Source organism: Mustela nigripes, chromosome 1 (genome assembly GCF_022355385.1).
Source record: "Mustela nigripes isolate SB6536 chromosome 1, MUSNIG.SB6536, whole genome shotgun sequence".
Lineage (NCBI taxonomy): Eukaryota > Metazoa > Chordata > Mammalia > Carnivora > Mustelidae > Mustela > Mustela nigripes.
The window spans coordinates 36,032,139-36,051,087 of record NC_081557.1 but is presented as its reverse complement, the minus strand read 5'-3'; positions in this window follow the sequence as shown (position 1 = coordinate 36,051,087).

Below are 18,949 nucleotides of genomic sequence, written 5' to 3'. Positions count from 1 at the left end.
AAAAAATAATTCTCAATTTTTGAACTGAAAAGAACTCAAGAACTAGAGGCAAAATGTACTGTGGAAGCAAGGAACAGATTTGTCCTGTTGAGAACTTGAATTTTGAAGGCAAAGAAAAACACTCTACATGCATCCATGTAGAAACCAAACAAAATCAAATTCCCTTAAATAGATTAGCCTGACCACGTTCTTCTCCAGTGCAAAAAATAAGCATCGGGTGGTGAGGGAGCAGTGACTGTTACATTACAAAGGACAACATGTTAAGATCCAATAATTCTATATCCAGCTAAGTTATCATTCACTATCGCCGCAATGGAAATACATTCTCAGACATTCGTTTTTTAGGAAGCCCAATGGTTTTTAGCTTTTTTACTTGCCTCCTGTTTAAAAAGAATACTGTCTAAAATGTCTTTGCATATTTTAACTAGCCATTGAAATTTTGCATCACAAGTTATAATAGTTGCAAATGATATAAAAAGTAAACATTTTTTTCTTAAAATCAGCTTTATTGAAGTATAACTTACATTGAGTAAAATTGCCTTTCCTAGATGTACATTCTGATGGTTTTGAGAAATGTATGTAGTCGTGTAATCACCATGTCGATCAAGATATAGAATATTTTTGTCATCCCCAAAAGTTCTGCTTTGTAGTCAACTTCTTTTTCCACCCCTGTTAAATACTGATATGATTTCTGTCTCTAGAATTTTGCCTTTTCCAGAATGACATATAAATGAAAGCACATAGTCCTTGGCCTATAACCTCTCATTTCTTCCACTCAGCATAATATATTTGTGAGCTATGCGTGTTGTTACATGTATCAGGAGTTGTTGTTTTTATAAATTTTTGAGCACTGTGCCCTTGTATGGCTATACCAATATTTGTTTGTTTACCAGATGAGGGCATTTGGGCTGCTTCTGTTTTTTGATGATTGTGAATAAAGCTTCTGTCAATTTGCACATATGAGTCTTTATATGGATGTACATTCTCATTTCTCTTGGATAAATACTGAGGAGATAGATGGTAGGGTCATATGAAAATTTTTAAAATAAATGCTTTGCTTCACTGTTTTAAAATGCATCCAATGGAATATAAAAATCATAGGGATTTGCTTTCTGCTGTTGTCTATAATAAAATAATAAGCTTTTTAAAACTGCTAGAACTTATGCATCACTTCTCTTTCTGCTTTACCTTACGCATTTATTCTATGTCCTTCCAGAGTTATATCCTAATGTAATACATTATTAGGCCCAAGAGTCTCTTCCTGACTATCATGACTTCTTATTGACTCTTAGAACCATATATAAAACTTGTCTGTTGTATATCTTCACAGCTAAAAAGATGTACATAAATATAAATTTACTAATTTTTTTTATTTCCTAGGAATATATGGCTCTAAGGGTTAAAGGATTTATACTGAATTGACTTATCATGATGTTAATTATTAGTGTGTACATGATCTAAAACTATAAATATATTAAAACATTTGAAAAAATAAACACAAAAAGTTTTATTGGGAAAATTTCTTAATAAGATGGACAGAACTGGTGAGCTCATGGTTTCTTGTCAGAATGAGCCTCCCTGATACCACACATTCAAAAAAACACAGGTTTCATGTCTAAGAGGTTTATATTATGGAGGAATGCTTCATAGGAAAATACTAGATGTGTGAGAAGTATGGCTAAAGATGAGTGTAAAAGGGAAGAAGAACTTATCTGAAGCCTTGGTGAAAGGTGAATTCTCAAGCAGATAAATTGTAGAAAAAAACTTTATATGGAATTTGAAGATCTGGAATATGATTGTTTTCAAACTGCATATACCCATTTAGCCCTTGAAAAGTCTTGGTGTTCTCCAGAGTAAATATAACCAACATTGAAGACCTGTGCCATTGCCAACCAAACAACACAAAGTACTTACAAATGGAAAATATGTTCTGTGAACATATTAGTGGTTGAATTTAAACCCAGATTCAAGTTTAAGAGTTTGTTATAAAATGAAACTCATATATCATTAGCCTTGATAAAGACTAGTATAGCATTAAGATAACCACAGTTTATCTGTTTTAAAATCAGTAAAAGAACTTAGCCCAAATGCTAAAATATAAAATTGAATAGAGCACAAGGGAACCCCAGGAAACATTAAAAAAAAAAAGAAGAAGAAGAAGAAGTACAAATTGGTTACATGATTATATGAGTGAAAAATCTCAAATTGTGGAAAAAAGCTCATATATGAAGAAAGTGACTTAGGAAGAAGCAAAACAAGTGTTTGAATCAAGTACAAGTTAAATGTAAATAATATTTCAGAGACTGCATTATTTTTAAAAATCAAGATTATTCAGGAAAAATAGGACAAGAAGTATGTTTTTATTTATATAGATTTTAAAATACAACAAAATTACAATTGTCAAACATGTTTACAATTATACAAAGGAAAAAAAAGCCTGATGAAGACAAAGAAAGCATGAAACATTTACCAAAATTGATTAAAAATGAATAATAATGTATAGCATGGTGAGGTGACTACATTAAAAATTTAAAAAAAAATAGTGGACTTGAGTCAGGTTAGGAATTTCATCCTTGAGGATGTAACATCTGAAAAAAAGTGAATAATGTATTAAGACCTAAACTATCACTTTGGTAATCACAATAAAACTTTTAGTACTTGGTGGAAAATATAGATCACCGGAATTTATTCTGTCTTTACCTGAGTCCTCAGAGGAGAAAAAAAAAATCTCCCCTAAGAAATCAAAATACTAACTTTGCTTCTTCTTGCATTTGAAATTTATACTACTCATGAAGCCTATAACTATGACATTGAGAAACTCTTCCCCAGCTAAGATATCTTAGAGATGCCTTGCAAAAATAAATTCAATACCTTCTTGAAAAAAATTCCCATACCTCAGACTACATGGTATTATTACCAAGGCTACTAAAGATGAGTTTACAATTCAAAATACAGACACACACACACACACACACACACACACACACACACACAGATGATTCCCTGTGAGTTGTGGTCGGCAAACAGAAGATTAGAACCCCAATAAACTCAAATAAAAAATATCTGAGAAAGGACTATAAAAAGTATAAATGGATAGAGATGTAAGTACTCGATTCAAAAGCATAATAACAAAATATTAAGAAAAAATCTACTAGGCAGGGTTTTTTAAAAATATCCACTGTAATTTAAAAATATTAAAAATACAGTCCTTGGCGTTGAAAACTCTGTTGGCAAAAACAGAAGGCTAAACACTAACAAAAAGAGAATGAGTGCGCTAGATGACAGGTCTGGGTAAAATACTCAGAGAAAGAGATGGAAAAGGCAAATGAATGTTTAAGAGAGATAGATAATATAAAAATACAGCAGGCAACTAATTGGTGTTCTAGAAAGAGAGAATAAAGAGAACATGAGAGTGACAAAGGCCAAAGAGATAATAGCAAATATTTTTTCAGAATTGAGAACTGAATGAAACCTTGGATTTAAGAAGTTCTAATCAGAATGAGTAGAACTAAATGACCTTTTTCATATGGTAAAAAAAACTGTGAACCACGAAAATCAAGAGGAAGATCTTAAAAGTAATCAGAAAGAAAAGATATGAGAAGTGAGTAGTAACTTGAATGCCAAACCTTTCAATTACAAAAATAGAGACCAGAAGATAGTGAACTACAGCTTCCAGAATATTGAGAAAAATTATGCATCAACAGGATTCTATGCACATCTACACTGTTATTCAAAGGTGAGGGCATTGGGAAGATATCTTCATGAAAAATAAAAGCAGAGATTTTGATATATACTTAGAGTAGATCTAGTGAAAGAGCAAATGAAGAGTGAACTTCAGAAAGAAGGAAATTAAATGTAGAAGAAAGGATGGGGCGGTTTCAGGAAGCAAGAATTTCTGTTACTTAAAGAATATTAGAATTTATTAAAGGACGTGAAAAAGGCCTGAATAAATGGGCAATTGTAGCAAGGTCTTACATAGGAAGCATCACTGTGGAAGTGTTCGTTCCTTGAAATCAATGCTTAATTACATTGTAATTTAAATAGGTTTAGCTTTATTGAAAGGTGTGTGTGTGGGGGGGGGTGGCTGGGGGTGTGTGTGTGTGGGTGGGTGGGGTGTGTGTGTGGGGGGGGTGTTATAGGACACCTCTGTGCATATGGTTGTTTTCCTTTACTATACCCGAGGCATTCACCAATGTTCAGGAAGGAGATAAAATGGTGTGGTTAGTATTTTCACAACAGGGGGCATTCACAGAGTTAATATTTGGCTTTCAATGTAGAACAGCAAAGTATGACCCAAGTACAGACGTTATAAAGACAGAAAAAGATTTCTAATTTTCTTGTTCTGTTCTTTTAATATGTGACATAGTGGGCCTGTTAAACTAGATCAAAGAAGTTTATCTAGGGGAGGTGTAGCTCTGATAAGGAGAAAAGGAGGAAAGATTGCCCTTTCCATCCTGAAGGCTTTGTGGGGTTCAAAAAGAAGGAGGGAGGTGTCAAAGTTTCTCATGTCCCTGCTCACCTCCTGCAATGCCCAACCTTAGAGTGGAGAAAGGGGACATTGGAACGCCCAAACATGTTCCTGAGGACATCAGCGCCAGGGACACTTTTCTGTAGGCATCCTTAGAGGATGCCCCTTCTAAGAGGCTTTCAGAAAAGTCCTCCATGAGACCCCACCATAGACGGTGTGGAACTGATGGTGCAGCAGATCAGTGGGACGCAGGAGACAGGCCGGCATGCTCAGTGTGCCTGCTGGTGGAAGGCATGCAGGAGGCTCCCCAGTTCCCTGGGACCCCAAGAACCTTCCAGGACTGCAGAAGACTACAGCCACTCCAAAAATGCCTCTCCACACAAGATCGAACAAGGCTTAGAACCGTTTTAACCTCTTTTCTTTCCGGAGTTTAGCTAGTTTTCCGATTTCATTTGGCATTTATTTATTTGCATGTACTATTGAATTTTTTATACTTTAATTTTTTGATTGGTCTTGCTGGAGAACCTTATCTTTTCTCCTAGATGACTTTATCATTATGACAGGCCCTCCTCCTTGACCTGTTATGTCCACAGGTAGCCTCGGGAGGTCTCCAAGCCTGAACTTCTTTAACAACTCCAACCTCCTTCTTCTGCTGAGGGGAATAGGAAGCATGATTTTTAGAATTGATATTCCGCATCCCCTCCCCAGCCCACCCAATGCATTTGGCTCCTGATGGCCAGTCTTTTTTTTTTTTTTTTTTTAAAGATTTTATTTATTTATTTGACAGAGAGAAATCACAAGTAGTCAGAGAGGCAGGCAGAGAGAGAGAGAGAGGGTAGTAGGCTTCCTGCTGAGCAGAGAGCCCGATGCGGGACTCGACCCCAGGACCCTGAGATCATGACCTGAGCCGAAGGCAGCGGCTTAACCCACTGAGCCACCCAGGCGCCCCTGATGGCCAGTCTTCATTCTCTTTCCTGACCCAGGCCCCCCACCTGAAGCCATTCAGGGACAGAACTGTTCCTTGGCCCTTGTCTCCCTGCTCTTCTCCATTGGCTACTGTCACTTCTGTCTCGTGAAGCCGGCCAGATCGACTGCCCTCATTAGTTAATTTAGTCAACAGATTGCTGCTTGGAGAGTCATAGCCAGGTCTGAAGAGCTTGGAAGGATGGCAGGATCTTATATGCAATTCACACATCTCCCTTGGAAATAGCCACTCCTTCTCTAGCATGTGACCTGTTAGGTTTGCTAGGAGTTCCTGTTACTCAGGGTTAATTGCCTCTGGAACAGCACTTTCCACTTTCTTCAGAGCACCACTGAGAGCTGAGTCCAGCCATTCAAAGTCAAATTAGATTTTCTTCTCTACAATGCTGCTGCTATGTTTAATATTGCCTGAAGGCAGGGCTGAAGGCATAGGTTCCTTAGCCAGTGGTGAGCTGGAAGTGGACATGGCTTCAGAAGATTTGGATTTAAATCTAAGCCTGATTATGTCTAAATATGTGACCTCAAATAAGTGGCTTAACTTACCAGAAGCTTTATTTGTTTATCTGAAAAGAGAGACACATGTACTTTTCTCAGTGTTGCCATCAAATGAAAGAGGCTGTGTCTAAGATAGCATAAGTCTTAGCACATGGTGCTTGATAGATGTGTCCTGAGTCTGTCTAGTCTAGCTGAAGCACTAGGATTGTTTTGGGATCTGTCTTGAGGTTCTGTCTCCTTGTGGTTCAGGTCTATGCAATTCTATGATCATTTAGTGAACACCTAATACTGAATCCTAGGTATTGTACACAGCATGGAGTTATGGAGATGAGGAAGACGCACCCCCTGGTTCCGAACTCCTAGCCCAGTGAGAGATGGACAAGGAGTTTGAAGGCACTGACAGAGAGCCCTTCATTCAAGATGGCAGCTTCGTAAAGTGCATGGCTAGGCTGAGCCACATTTCCCAGAATTCCTTTTTCTTTATGTTTACAGTTCCATTGCCCAACCAAAGAAAGTCTTGTGGGGGAAGTAGCCATTCTGTAGCTCACACCCATTGTCTTGTATCTGTGGCCTGTGAGACAACAGCCAGGCAGGCCACCAGTACGCCCTCCCTGGATATTTCAGCTTCTCAGACTCCTGGGCCAGACGTGTGTGTTTGCTCCATGACGAAGGGCCCTGGGTTTTGTAGGACACCCACATCAACAAGGTCGGAGAACTTGAGGTCATTAGAACTATACTGGTTTTGGTCTATCCTTGTGGGATGCAGCTTATGTTGTAGGTTCTGGTTTGTTCTTTCTCTCTCCCACTTTGTATCCATCCTCCCTTCCTATCTGCCCTGTAGCATTCAAGCTCAGCACAGAAGCTCAAGCTCCAGGGAAGAGGACGGCCATATATATAGAGAATGCTTTGTGAGCTTCCAAAAGGTTCTGCTTCTCTGATTGGACACTGTCTTACATAGTAGGACAAAATTGAGAGGGCCGGTTGTCGGAGGGTCAGTTTTCTGCCCATAGGGTCCTAGTAAGGCTGGCGTTCAGCCTTAATGTAGATTCTGGAGCAGGAAGGTTTTAATCATGATCCTTCCCATAATTTACAACCTTGACTTCTAACTTTATTTGAGTTGTGGAATGCTTTCTTTAAATGAAGTCAAATGCAGGTGTAGGTTGTAAGGGGTTTAATTGTGTCTCCCCCAAAATGTATGTACAGGTCCCAAACCCTGGCATCTGTGAATGTAACCTACTTTTTTGAAATATGATCTTTGCAGATGTGATCAATTTAAGGTAAGGTCATACTGGATTAGGGTGGACACTCAATTTCATGATAGGTATTTTATAAGTAAAAGGAGAGAGAGACTTGGCTATAGAGACAGAGACACATGGAAAGGAAGTCAGACAAAGAGACAGAGCCTGCAGGGATGTGTCTATAAGCCAAAGAATGCTACGGGTTGCTGGCAACCACCAAAAGCAAAGAGAGAGTCATGGAACAGATTCTCTCTCAGAGCTTCCAGCAGCAACCAACATAATGAACACCTTGATTTCAGACGCCTAGCCTCCAGAGATGCAAGATAATACACTTCCGTTGTTTTAAGCCAGCCACAATGATGGTAGTTTGTTACAGCAGTCCTCAGAAAAAACGAATCCTCAGGTCAAAGCTGACCTGGGTTGGGGCAGAGCCCCACCGCATGCTCTCTCCTACTCCTCCAAACCCAGGTCACTCCTGAGATACAGATGTAGAATTCTGGGGCTCCTCCAGAAAAGCTTCAAAGTTTTTGTGTGAACGATTTCTGCTTCAGGAGTCTCCCAGGTCTGCCATTGGGCTCATCTCAATGGGGAAACTTTGTAACCCTGACCGTACCACCCCTACAGTACCCCGCAAGGCGAGCCTTTGACTGTTCCTATAAAGTAGGATGGTATCTCAGGCAGCCACGTGTCTAGGGCAGGCCTGAGATTCCCAGAGTTAATCAGCCCTCTGAGGACCCCAGCCCAGCCGCTCCCCAAGCCTGGCGAGCACCCCAAAGGCGTGATTATCTGATGGTTCTTGCACAACCAGCACCGGGGCCTTTTGCCTAATTAATCACAGAAATGTTCCTGCCTCTTCAGACAACAAAATAATGAGCAGGCCTGTGAGAGGTTCAAAGACTGCAGGAAAAGGCGTGTTCCCTGAGGAAAGGGTCCATTGGAACAGGAGGTCAGAAAAATCCCTGGGATCTATTAGAACTGCTGCTTGCATTTTGTTGCATGCCCCCTTTAATATAAATATAATGACAGTGTAAATGTGTGTATAGAGAAGATTAACACATACACCATTTGGATTTTTGAGCCAGAAAATATTGAGGCTACGAAGAACTGTAGAGATCATCTGGGTTGATGTCCTCTTTTTCTAGATGAAGACAAGGAGGCCCCTGCAGGTTAAATGACTTGCCCAGAGCCATGTGGCTAGGAGTGACAGAGCCAGCCTAGGACCCAAATGTCCTACCTCTAGTTTGTACAAGCAAGGATAGAGCACCTTGGGATGGAGGATCAAAATCAAGGATAGAAGTCAGAGAAGAACTCACTGGAGTTAGAGGGCAGATGTCAGATCAGAGCACAAAGGATGTCAGAGGGTGGAGGGAATCATGAGGCATCAACAAAGTCAAAGGATAGAGGTCAGGTGAGTGACTGTAGAACAGTCAGAGGGTGGGGCCAGATTCACGGTCATTACAGTTCATGGTCTAAGCATGAGACTTCAGGTGTTCTAAGTTTAGATGAGGCATGAAATCCATTTTCAAGGAATGCAGGACAGTTCAAGACTTAACGTGAATACCTCTAAAATACCAGAAGGGGTTGTGTCAGTTCTAAAGGAGTAAATGCTGAGGGGGTTCAGAAGGATGAGGGGGCCCTTCCAGCAGCAGTGGCATTGAAATGGAAGGGGTTAGGGTATGAGAAGCCTGGCGCATGGGTGTGTCACACAGAGGGAAAAACTGGAACATGGTGTGATGGAAGAAAATTCTGGGGAGGTAAGGAGATTGGGAATTCAGATTGATGGGAGCAGAAGGTATGTAAAGGGAGGACCAAGTAAGCAGGGCTGATTGAGAAGGGTCTTACCAGGAACTTGGATTCTATTTAGAAGGTGGTGAGTCATATTTGGATTATATCTCACGCCAAGGGTGCTGTGTCTCTGGTGCCACAGTTCACATCTACACATAATAGGTAAGAGCCAGAAGGAGGGAGCAGAGACTCACTCTAGGCCTCTCTGCTGAATCCTAGAGCACCAAGGGAATCGCCTTCGGCCATAAACTCACACTGACTCCAAGGCCATGAACATGTTACTAGCAGTCACATGTGTCCAAGGCTGGGCTCTAGGCTCGCCATCCTCCAGAGGTCCCTTGAGGCTGCTTCTCCAGCCTCCCTGCCTTAGAGACCTGATGCATGTCCCCACTCTGTCACACTTTCTGTGGAGTATTAGGGTTGCAAGAGGAGCTACTTTTTTTTTTTTTTTTTTTCTCTTGAAGGATGCCTTTGCCAAGAACAGGGCTTAGCACAGTTCTGCTTTAGGAACAGTATTCCGGCAGCTGGACTCAGGATAAATTGGAGGTAGGAAGACTCAAGGTTGTGAGCTGAGCAAGGAAATGAGGGTGACAGTTGAGGAGGCCACTACAAGGACAGTGTATGAGGCAGTAAAGGAAAAAGGGGACAGAAATCTTCAAGGCAGGGGCGCCTAGAGGGTTCAATTGGGTAAGCATCTGCCTTCGGCTCAGGACATGATCCCATAGTCCCACAATGAGCTCCCTGCTCAGCGGGGAGCCTGTTCTCCCTCTCTTGCCTGCTGTTCCCCCTGCTTGTGCTCTCTCTCTCAAATAAATAAAATCTTTAAAAAAAAAAAAGAAGAAGAAGAAGAAGAAATCTTCAAGGCAGAATCACACCTGACAAGATCTTCTTGTCCAGACTCCATATATGATCTCAGCTTACAACTCTCCTTTTCTGCCTCATTTACATGTAGAACCAACAGAACAACTCTAGGGACACCCACCTCATCTGTGTGAGATTTTGAGTTTGGGGATAAAAATACTTGTAAGAAAGATTGGGCCTAGTGCCTAAACCATATCCTGTTTTAACTGTAAATCATAAAATGCTTAAAGAAGGATGATCTGACCCCTTAGAAATGTTTGGTAGACATAGTATGATGCCAAGGAAGATTTCTCTCTTTCTCCCCGGGGAGGGAGCTGGAGGCTGTGGGCTGCGAGGCCGTGGGCAGAGTCTGTATTTGAGGAGACAGACATTCCCTGCAGGTGGCCAGTTGGTAGGCCAGGAGTGGTCTGACTGGGAGCATATAAGGAACAGTTGCCAATGAACACAAGTGTTTATAAGGCAGAGAACACCGGCTCATGGAGAGGCCTGCAAAGGCCAGACCACATAACCCAAAAGTAGAGCCTGTACTGTGGGATGCATTGTGGGGTAGGCGGGAAGGTAGGTAGGTAAGGAAATGCCGGTTTGAGTGGTAAGGCTGGTGGTCCCTGAGTGCTGGTCCCTCCAAGCTTTGCACTGGCATGAGAGACAGGAAGGGCTGCCTTTCTTCCCAGTCAGCCATTAGTTAGTGGTAAAAATTCCCGTCTCTTTGAATCTCAGCTTCTGCCATTTAAAAATTAGGGTTCAAGGGGCACCTGGGGGGGCACAGTTGGTTTGGTGTTTGATCTTGGGGTCTTGCCATCAAGCTCTTTGTCGGGCTCTGCGCTCAGCACAGAGTCTACTTGGGACTCTCTCTCCCTCTCTCGGCCCCTCCCCACCCCAAATAAGTAAATACATCCTTAAAAAAAATTAGGATTTGAAGTGGTTTCAAGGTAGTATCTAAAGTTGCTTTCAATTCTGAGACTCATTTTTTTTTATCATTGCATATGAAACAACTCTTAAATGCCATTAAGAGGATGATCTTTCTTGAAGTAATTCCTTTGTGTCTAAAAAGTCTTTGTAAGTAGATTTTATGCTGTATCTCTATCACTTTTCATAACTCCAACTGCTGGGCCAGTGCTCATGCAACCTAGAAACAGGTTGGTGATGGAATTGGAGCTAGGGCCTTTGGGACATTGTGTCGCCACATTTAAACTGTGCTGGTATGAACACATTCAGATATTTTCAGCCCTGGGTACACATGAGACTCACTTGGAAAGACTGGAGAAAACAATAATGCCTGAGTCCCAGCCCCCAAAGAATCGTCCTTAATTGGGCTGGCTGTGGTAGGTCTTCCCCTCCCCTCCTCCGCCTCACTCCTTCCCCCTCCCCATTCCCTTCCCCTCCTTCTCCTTCTCTTTTTTTCTTCTTCAGTCTCCTTGGGGGATCAAAAGAAGGTACAACCAAAGGTTAGAGTTAATGTTACCGACCACTGGGGCCGGAGGTTGCATCTGATAAGCCCATACCACTTCATAAGCGCTAGTGCTGGCCCTTTATAGCCCTATTTTGAGCCACTTGTAAGGTTTAGTAGGTGAGACAGCGGCGATGACCCAGCAATGCCTGCCCTGCCACCGGACAGGGGAGTGATGGCCCACGGGACAGGTGATCACCAGGTCTGAGTGGGAAGAAGCCTTTCATTTATAAATCTGCTAGATAACAGCAACATCTGATTGATCCTGGCAGCCTAGCAATGGCGGGTCCTTTCACAGACCGCATGCAGGGGGCAGTGTTCCGTGGCCTCAGTACCAACCAGACTGGATTTATCTTTTCACATGATACTTGGCACACTGATAATTTTAGGAAATGTGTTTGTGTGATTATCCGACTAGTGTTGGCTACAGGGAGGAGGAGGACGCTTTGCTCACCATCGCAGGTCCAGGGCTCAGCGGCTCAGTAAACAGACGCCGAACAAACAAATGAATGAAGACATCCTGTAGTAGGCCCTGTCGTAGGTACTGATCCTCGAAGCTTCCCTAGAGGAGAACCATGGGTCAGGGACAGGCTTTGTGCTTCCTGCTGTCTGAGGTACTGGCTTGTGCAGCCAGAGGCCAGAGAGCTTACGTGCCATGCTGGCTATTCCAGGCTCAGCGCGCTCCCTGTTGTCGTGGCAGCCCTCCCAGATCAGTCAAAGATGTGACAGAAGACAGGAGGAGGATGCTACTGAGTGCGTGTCTGGGGTTTGCTGTGGTCTCAAGACACCTTGACACTTGCCAAAGTTGCCTTTTCTGAAAGCAAAACTGAACTAGAGCGCACGCACTAGGAAATGCCTTCCTCTGCTGCTGTGCACTCATACACTTCATCAGGAACCTTTTCTGCCTGGGAAGAACAATGGAGACCATTGTGTCTCCTCCCCCACCGGGCCCCAGGGTGGCCTTCTCAGGAAAGCCCAGGCCCTGGGATTGCAGCTCCGTGAAGGTGGGCAGGAAGGAAATGTTTCCCAGCGCAGGCATCGGTTACCTGAGAGTATTTGGTGGCTTCTCTCTCATTTCTGTCCGGGAATGTGGAAAGGGGGTGGGGGGTCTGGTCTGCTGGGTCAGAGTACAACATTCAGGCGTAGAGAAGGCTTATGAGGTGATAATGGCTTTCTCATCGTCACAGTGTCAAGAAACCTGGCTCTGGGCCCGAGTCCCCATCAGGGTATCTGAGGGGTGTTCATTAAGCTGTCCTTTTAGTACCTGGAAGGCGTCCTGCACTTGCCTGGGAGAGTCCTGAGCACCGAATCTGTCTGTAAACCTCTGCAAAGCAACTCTGGCTTTACTGAAAATTCTTTAAGCAGGACACCAGTCCTGGCTATTCAAAGGCATTAAAGGGAGGGAAAGAGGAGAAAGATATAAGGGGAAACCACAGCCTCCTGACACTAATGGAACACCTTCCACACCTCAACAGCTATAGATTCAAATTAAGTTGGCTCTGGGCACAGCCCCCTGCCCTTGCTCAGGGCTACTGATGCTGCCATTAGCAGACGCTCGTGGAGCATCATTTAAAGGGGCATTTAGACACCCCCTTCCTGAGGGGGCAGGCTAGCCCGACTGGACATTTGTCAATGAGCCAGGCTGGAGACTGGAGTCCCAGAGTGCCCGAGGAGAGGTCGTCGAAGCAAGAAGCGGCTGCAGAGCTCTGGGGGAGGAACCAAAGCAAGGAATCCAATTCAAGGTCAAATGGACAAACAGATCACAAAGGGGAAGGGATCCATGACTTACTAATGAGGGGCCGTCTATGAACAGAGATTTCTGATGAACACCATGCACACTGTGGTGGGTAGGAGGCATGTCTGGGGTAGGGGGGAATCTGGTTTGCTATTAGAGACCAAAAGCTATGCCCATTTGACTAAAACCCACCAGGTAGAAATTGGTACATATGATAGGATACATAGTGGGCCAAGAAATAGGGGTTCAGAGTTCTAGTCCCAGCCATACCCACTGTCCTCTGGGGCTTTGGTCAAATGACTACCAGCCCTTTCCCTACAATGAGGAGAAGGGGAAGATGGATTCCAAGGGTCCTGCCAGCTTAAACATTTTGGATGAGTCCTTTTAGACTCACTTCCTGCATTTACTTTGTTTGAGTTTCCACCATCATTTTTTTTTTTTTCTTGTTAAAATGATGTCTCTGGGCTCTTCTCCTGCAGTAAACAGATGAAAACAAAACAAACGCTCACATAACACACACACACATACACACACATACACACACACATCCTGGATCTCAAAGAATGTCTGTGTTGCTCTGAGGAGCAGAAGAGCAACATATCTTATGATCCAGAGGCATTTTAGAGTTTGGGATGTGTCTGATGTGCAGGGAGAGCTCACTCTTAGAGCTGGGGATTGTGTGACCCCAGGGATGCTGAGAAGAAGATAAAAGATCCTGGAGGAGATATGGCTAAGGCAGGTCATGGTAATGGAGAAAGGGGGCCCTTACAACTTGGGAAAAGTCAAAGTGTAGCCTCTGAACCAGGACAAAGCCCTATCTGGGAGAGGAGCCGAGGCTGAAAATGGAAGCCGGTAACCAAGCCAGAAGCTAGGAGCAGGACAAACTAAAAGGGAGAAAGGGGTTCTAGGTGCCGGCAATTATTTCAGGCCTGGGACAGAAGAGTGCCAGTGCTGGACATAGGGGCTGGGCCAAGTGGTTCACAGGACCACGCAGAAGTGAGAGAAGAGGTTGCCTCCTGAGCCATTGGCACATTTCCTACCTCGGTCTTTTCATGAGCTAAGAGTGGCTGAGCTTGGAGGAGGCCTGCCCCCGTCCACTCTGAATTGGTGGGATTTAGGTACAGTGGAATAATAATCTCTTCATTTCCCGTGATGGTCAATCTTCAGGTTGGGCATATGCCCTTGGCCTCACTTGGATCTCTCATCTGTTCCATCTGTTCCATTAACATTTCTATTAGAATCCCTGCCCTCCACGTTGGTCCTCTTTGCTGAGGATAAAATACTGATGGCCAAGATCAGGTACCCGCCTCTCTTGGTCCTAACTGACCTTTTAACAGAACTCAGAGTGAGCACCCCAAATCTGTGATTAGATACTAATCCACCTAGAGAAGGGGGAGGAAGTTGTCATATACTGAACTAGGTGCTTCAAATACATCTTTGTCAATTTACACTCATTAAGGCACTAAAGAAAGAATATTATTGTATCATTAGTAGTAGACCATATGGTAAGAGATTTACATGCCTTACATTTATTCTCTGCAACATCCCTATGAGGTAGAAACAATATATCAATTTTACAGCTGAAGAAACTGAACCTTAGAAAGGTGAAGCATAAAATGGTTAAGTGACTTGCTTAAAGTTACCCAGGATTAAATTAACACATAGCCCTCGGGCTCCACAGTTAATCTTCTGGAGTTCAGAGAGCTTCTGCGTTTCCCCGTGATCACACAGTTAATAGTGATTGAGCTGCAAACCTGGATCCGAATCAGAAGTCCTTGCTCTCTTGCAGGAGACAAGGATATGTCTCCTCCTGCAGGGGCATCTTCTGGTGGGAAGTGGAGGAGGAGATGTCATGGTCATAGGCGGCCAGTCTCTGTCTCAGGCATGGGCTACTGGAGTCTCATGTTGGTGGGCCCAGAGTCTGTAAGTCCACAGAGAGCAGAACAGGACTGATCAGCACCTCGTGGCTTCTCCACACAGTATCAAGCCTGTGCCTGCTGGAGCTGCCCTTCTTCCTGCACCGGGCCAAGCCTGGCATCCTGCATGGAACCCTACTGGGCCTTGTCCTCTGACGATGACCCTTGGGCTTGCCTGTAGGGTTTTGACGACCTCTGCTTCTCGTGTCACCTGACTCTGTTGCTACACCTGGTGCCGCCTTGCTACCCTCTGTCCTCACTGGCTTTCTGTAGGGGCCCATTCTTTTGTTTTGGTCTCACTGTGCGTGTTTCCCGCTGTGAGTTCCTTAAAAAAATTAATTGATATTAAAAAATTAAAACTTGGGGAGGAGGGTGGAGATGGGTAATTTACCTAGGGCTGCATATTCAAAAATGAGCACATAATTACTGTTTTTAAGTAAGGTGTCAGGAAGCAAGATTGATTTAAACCTGACATCTGTTTACACACAGTGAGCTGTCATTAGATGCATAGGTAGGGTCAGAAGAGCTGTGCTCTGACACCGTGACAGCTTCCTTTCCTTATGGAAATTTGACTCCATGCATTTCTGCAAGAGAGCGGCAAGATACCTTCCATCCGTAGCTGCTCTCTCTCCCTCCCCTCCCTCAAACAAACTCCATTTCCCACACACCGAAGATGTGTTTGATACTAGCCTAAGCACATGCAATCAAACAGGCCGTTTTAGGGAGTGGGAAAGAATATGGCAGAGGGGTTTAAAGCGTGGGCTTGGAAGCCTGCAAGAACTGATTCTGAGTCCCATTTCTGCCACATCCTGGCCAGCAAGTTCCGTTAACTCTGTAAGCCTCCGTTTTCTCGCGCCACAATCCTGTCCTCACAGGACGACCGTCAGGTTGGAGCGATGTGGAATTCAGGGCACTTAGCCCGGGGCCAGCCTGGAGTAGATGCTCAGAAAAAGGTAACCATGGATATTAGTAATCCCAGATGGGATCTAGTCAAGGGAAGAAGTTCCACTTACTAAAGAATCCAGTGGGTGTCAGGTGTACTTTATATGCTGTAGGAATTAGGGGGAAGGAAGCATCAGGTTTCCAGGAGGCTACAGCAAGATGTCAAGGATGAGGGGAGACTTGAACCCAGCCCTCAGTAAGTTTCTGTGTGGGAGCCAAATGGAACTTACGGGAAGCAGGGCCCTACAGGTAGGAGACTGCGTGGGATGTCCTTCCCAGGTGTGCTCTCCATGCAAATTCTGCTGTGGCATAAGTGAGGCACTCTCAAAGAAAAACCCCCTCTCAGTCTGTCCTCGATGGGCCGGTCCTTATTCGCATAACATAAGCCTCGCTCTATGCCAGCACCTCATTGGTTTCTCCTGTTTTATAAATGACTCGTTACAGCTTTTTCCTGTGGATGCTCTATCTTCCTTTTTCCTGTGGATGCTCTGTCTTCCTTTTCCTTTCTTAAAGTGTTTGCGTTTTTCAGTCAACGTTATACATATACATATTTCAAAAAGCCAAATGTAGGTACATGATGTGTTAGGTAACAGAGCATTTTCCCATACCCTCCAATCATCTTCACCCTAGTCAGAGGCAACCTTCTCGCTTCTTGTACCTAATCACCTTGGCGGCCACTTCCCTTTCTCTATAAAACATGTCTGTATTGCCTCCTCTTCTTGCCCCTGCTTTGTCACGACTCCTTGACTGTGTGGTGTGGAAGATAAGATTCAGCTTCCTTTCTCCCCCAGCCCACCCACTGGGCACCCTTGTTGTTCTCCCCATCCTTACAATATAATTTTCATAGTCTTGGTTAGCTCAGCACTTATCATTTAGTCTAAGTGTTACTGTGAAGGTTATCTGTTAGGTAAGATTAACATTTAAGTTACCAGACGTTGAGTAAAAAAGATCCTCTTCCATAATATAGGTGGACCTCACCCAATCAGCTGAAGACTTTAATAACGAAATGGCTGATGTCCCTTCAAAGAGGAGGAGATTCTGCTTCTGACTTACTTCAAACTCCAGGTGCAAAATCACTTTTTCTCTGGGTCCCCAGGCTGCTGGCCTGCTTTGCATATTTTGGACTTGCCAAACCCTGCAATTGTGTGAGCCAGTTCCTTAAAATCCATCTCTCTCTCTCTTCCACCCCACCCCGGCCCCATCTCTCCCTTTCCTCCCTCCAATTCTATTTTTCTGGAGAACCCTGACTGTGCAAACAGTATTCATGGCTGAGCCATGAAAATAAATAGTGACTTTTTCTGTCCAACTTCTTTTTCCGAAAAGGAATAGTTGTCTTCTCTTATTGTAGATGTTTGCTCAGTTTTCTGTTTACTCATCACTAACTCAGTTCCAATCTCGACTATCTCCATCTCCTGAGACAGGCAGCTGCCTGACGTACCCTCTGGATTCCCATTGTCCTGAAGTAGCTTCGAACAATGGGGCGACTTCACAGGCAATCTGTACAGCTGCATAGGAACCTTGGCTTGGTTCAATGCTCTGCTGTTGTCATCTTTAAATATTTAATAATAATTTTTAAAAGATTTTATTTATTTATCTGAGAGAGCATGAGCACAAGTGGAAGGAGGGTCAGAGGGAGAAGCCGACTTCTCACTGAGCAGGGAGCCCGATGCGGGCCTCGATCCCAGGACCCTGGGACCACGACCTGAGCCAAAGGCAGACGCTTAACTGACTGAGCCACTCAGGTGCCCCTTAATAATGTTTTAATAAGGAGCCCTTTCCTTATTAAAGTGCACTTTCATTTTGTACTGTACCCTCCAAATTCTGTAGTTAGTCTGGGGGACCAGAGCTTTCTGATAAGCTCCAATCCAGACAAGGGTACCACAGACCTCCTGGTATTCCCTAGGCATCCCCCTTCACCCGTCACAGGGGTTACCTTTATCTCTCTTCTGTTCCCCTACCAAAATAAGAGTACCTTGAAAGTAGGTCCGTATTTTACTCTTTTTTTTTTTTTTAATCCCAAACACTTAGAGTGCCTTAAGCATAAAGAGAATAGGTAACATCAAGGTAAAATGTTTAAATAGAAGAGTAGGAGGGAGGTGGCGAGGAAGACTTGCGAGGAAGGAGAAATAGCATGAAGAGGTCTGGGAAGTGGGACTGTGTCGTCAGCTGATGGAAGTGGCCTGAGTACGTCGGAGAAGGATGCGTTGGCACCAGTGGGAAATGATGTTAAACATGTCGCAGGACCCACATTGTTGAGAGGTCCTAACACCAGACTAGGAATTTTCTGTAGACTTGTAGGCCCCCAAGGACTTATTTCCCCATCTAATGACATCTGATATGTGTAGTTAGAGAAACTCCAGCTGGGTAGAATTTTACACTTTCCTTTTCTTGGCCCTGAAGTAGGTAAATGGAGTAGAATGAGTAGAGGGGAGACCCGACAGCTGACAAAAGGGAGCCCGTAAGAGAGTGTTTCCTGTGAATTTTAAAAGCCAGCCTAGTACAGAAGCAGGAGCAAAGCCATTAGAACTCTGGAAGAGAGCCAGGGGCGTCGGGACAACGCTACAGCCAGACAGAACCACCCCACACTGGCAGCCCGTTAGCACTACATACACACACAAATAAAGACCAGCAGTCATTAGCCCCTCCTATGTGCCTCTGATCCTTGTGGCATCCAACACCAAGACAACTGGGCGTTTCTCCTCCAGAGATTTTTACACTATGATGCCTGTTTCTGGTGAATAAGAAGATTAGTGGTCTAATGAGGGACCTCTTGCTGTTTGAACCTCAGCCACAACTTCCACGATACAGAATCTTTGAGCTTTCTCCAGAAATAAAGACACCTTTCAGAATCCCTGGCAATATTGTTCCAAGAGGCATATCAGCATTCTTTTTTTTTTTTTTTAAGATTTTATTTATTTATTTGACAGACAGAGATCACAAGTAGGCAGAGAGGCAGGCAGAGGTGAGGGGGGAGGCAGGCTCCCTGCTGAGCAGAAAGCCCTATGCAGGGCTTGATCCCAGGACCCTGAGATCATGACCTGAGCCAAAGGCAAAGGCTTTAACCCACTGAGCCACCAAGGC